This window comes from Otolemur garnettii, unplaced genomic scaffold, assembly GCF_000181295.1.
Source record: "Otolemur garnettii isolate 467f Iridium unplaced genomic scaffold, OtoGar3 scaffold00307, whole genome shotgun sequence".
Lineage (NCBI taxonomy): Eukaryota > Metazoa > Chordata > Mammalia > Primates > Galagidae > Otolemur > Otolemur garnettii.
The window spans coordinates 630230-634066 of record NW_003852702.1 but is presented as its reverse complement, the minus strand read 5'-3'; positions in this window follow the sequence as shown (position 1 = coordinate 634066).

The following is a 3837-nucleotide window of genomic DNA, read 5'->3' as shown; positions in this document are numbered from 1 at the left end:
GCCTTAGCCACTTGAGCCACAGGCACCGAGCCAGATGCGGGCTACTCTTACTGGAGTTAGATGGTATCTCAGAGTAGTTTTGGTTTGCATTTCTCTGATGATTAATGATGAGCATTTTTTCATGTATCTGCAGACCATGCACCTATCTTTCTCAGAGATGCTTCTGATCATTTCTCTAGCCCACAATGAGATGGGATCACTTTTTTTGTTGTTGTTGTTGTTTGTTTATTTGTTTTTTAGTAATTAGTTTGAGTTCTCTGTGAATTCTGGTTACTAGACCTTTGTTGGAAATATAACTTGCAACAATCCTCTCCCATTCTGAGAGCTGTCTATTTGCTTTACTTAGTGTGTTCTTGGCAGTGCAGAAGTTTTTTAATTTGATCAGATCCCAGTAATGTGTTTTTGATGTTGCTTACATTGCCCAAGGTATCCTCCTCATAAAGTATACTCCCAAGCCAATTTTTTCAAGCGTTTCCCCTGCACTCTAAGAATTTTTATTGTTTCATGTCTTGAGTCTAAATCCTTTAACCAGTCAGAGTTAATTTTTGTTAAAGGAGAAAGTTGTGGGTCCAGTTTCAGTTTTCTACAGGTTGCCAGCCAATTCACCCAGCACCATTTGTTGAATAGGGAATCTTTCCCCAACTTATATTTTTAATAGGCTTATCAAAAATCAAATGATGATAAGTGTCTGGGTTCACCACTTGGTCTTCAATTCTGTTCCATACATCTACCTCTCTATTTTTGTGCCAGTACCATGCAGTTTTGATCACTATCGATTTGTAGTATAGTCTGATCTCTGGAAGCATGATTTCTCCCGATTTGTTTTTATTTCTGAGTAATGTCTTGGCTATTCGAGGTTTTTTTCTGTTTCCATATAAAATGAAGTGCTAATTATTCCAGGACTTTAGAGTATGACAGAGGTGCTTTAATAGGGATCACATTAAATCTGTAGATTGCTTTAGGTAGTATAAACATTTTAACAATGTTGATTCTTTCCAGCCATGAGCATGGTATATTTTTCCATTTGTTAACATCTTCAGCTACTTCTTTTCTCAGGGTTTCATAATTCTCTTTATAGAGACCTTTCACGTCCTTAGTTTGAAACACTCACAGATATTTCACCTTCTTTAGCACTACTGTAAAGGAAATAGAGTCCTTGATTGTTTTTTCCCCTTGACTATTGTTGGTATATATAAAGGCTACAGATTTGTGACTGTTAATTTTGTCACCTGAGATGTTGCTGTATTCCTTGATCACTTCTAGGGGTTTTGTAGTTTATTCCCTGGGGTTTTCCAGATATATAATCATATCATCTGCAAAGAGTAACAGTTTGGTCTCTTCTGGTACTATTTGGATCCCCTTGTTCACCTTTTCTTGCCTGATTGTGGTGGCTAAGACTTCTGTTACAATGTTAAAAAGCAGTAAAGACAGTGGATATCTATGCCTGGTTCCTGATCTGAGTGGAAATGATTTCAATTTTACTCCATTCAATATGATATTTGCTGTGGGTTTGTTGTGGATGGCCTCTATCAGTTTAAGAAATGTCCAGTGGTGTTCTGCAGTTTTCTTTCCATCATTGCTGACATTCAGAAAATTGAGAGTGAAAAGAGCTCTAGTAAGCATGTACTTAGGACTATTATTCAAAGGGAGGCTATCCTCTCCTCCTCTCTGTTTATCTAACGTATCTTTCAATGTTTTATGATGTTGCTCAATAATGACTTGTCCTTGAGAATTGTAAGGAATACCATGAGATAATTAAATATTACAAAAAGGTAGGAAAGTATTTAATTTTTGAGTAGAATAAGAAGTTGCATTATCAGTTTTAATGGATTTCGGGAGACCCACAATATTAAAGCACTCTAACAAATGTTGAATGACATGGTGAGTCCTTTTTCCTGGTAAAGTGGTAGCCCAAGAGAAATGAGAGAAAGTATCTATAGAATGATGAACATGTTTCAGTCTACCAAAGGATGAGACAATGGTCACATCCATCTGCCATATCTGATTTGCTCCTTCTCCTCTAGGGTTGGTTCCCTCTGGAAGGGGAGGTAAGTGTATCCTTGAACAATAAAGGCAGTTAGAAAGAATCTGCTGAGACTGAGTTCTTGTAAGTTGAAATTTCTTACGGAGCATTTTTGCATTAGCGTGTGTGTAAGAGTGAAAGGTAGAAGCTTTTTAAGCAGTACCAATAAGGGCCTGATCTATTTTTGCATTCAATGAGGTCATTGGACTCAGTAGTATGGTGTGTGCTCTGATATGAGTTACATAGATAAGGTGAGTACGATGACTTATAAGTGCCTGAATAGATTGAAAGAGAGAAGAAATCTCATCAGTGGAAGTGACAATTGCTGTTTCTATCTTTCTAATAGCTATGCAGGCATACTGAGAGCAGCACTCACTCACCCAATGGAGTGCTTCCTTATACCTGGGACACAACCCAGGGGGTTTCCATTTGCTATAAGTCTTTTGTTCATTGTTTTTCTATAGCTCTTCCCTTGCCAACACTCTTTTCTCCTATGTCCCAATTTTCCACAGTTATGACACGTAGGACGGTATGAACTGACCCCTTCTTTTAAAGCAGCAGCAAGTAAGTTAGCCTTGTGCAATTCTGTTCCTATGTCAGCACATGCCCAACACTCTCTTCTAAGGGAGCGTTTTGTGCTCTCAATGGTCACAAGGCCTTTTGATACTCAGAGTTATCATTCTCAAATGCTAAAGTTTGGAAAAGCATGTCTCTGAGCTCTGGCTGGGCATCAGCCTTATCAACTGCAGTTTTTAGTAGGGCTAGAAAGTCATCAGTATAAGGTTCATTCCCTGACTGCATTATCTTAATAAAAAATTTAGAGATATCTCCAGGAGCCTGAACCTTTTACCAGCCCCTAAGACAACACAGCCTTGTCTGGACTACGGCTATGTCATTGTACTGAAGTTGACTGAAAATCCCCAGACACTAACCAGACCCAGTGAGCTGTTCTGATGTTACAGGGACTCCTCTTTGCTGCTTTTGGTGACTCATCAGGTCAGCCTCCTCCTTCCACCAGGTTTTGAACTATAAATTCTGTCCAGACTTAAGAACAATTGTGGCTATCATGTCCCAGTCATAAGGAATGAGCTGCTGCTCTTGTGCAAGCCCCTGTAACAGATCTCTAGAAAGCAGGGATTGCATATCTACTGTGCTATGGCCTGTTTGAAATCTTTCAGAACCACAAAGGTGATCATATGGTCATCAAAACGTTGGCCCCCTTGAGGGTGTTGTGCATCAGGAGGAGTATCAGTAACTGTAACTGGAATAAGCCTCCCCAAATGTCTTCCCACTTAAAGTCACCAGTTTTATGCCCTTCTAACACAGCCTTCATAACAGAAGTCACAGGTGGTTCATTTACATAGGGAGGTGCTGAGGGAAATATTGGGTGCTCTAAGTTGGCATTTCTGACAATGAAACTATTTACCCGGTCTTCCAATTGTTTTATCTGAGCAGCCATGATGGCCACAGAGGAATTATCCTTGCTTAGTTGTGTCTGTATCATAGGCTTTTGATTCCCAGTTCTCCTTAGGTCCAGATTCCCACTGAGCCTCACTATTCTCCTCACTCTCAAATTGTCCTTGAACATCGCCTTCTTCCTCAGTTTATAATTCTCATGACTCTCCAAACAGGAAATTACCCACTGTTTTCTCTAAATGTCTTTGCTTATCAAAGATCCTGCTTATTCTGAGGGAGGTTCCCTAGATTCTAGATTGGCCAAAGGTCCTGCTTGCCCTGAGTGGAGTTTCCCTTTAGACTTTCTCCCACTGTCTACCAAAGGCCTCACTTACTTCCGAGTGTCACTTTCCCCTTTG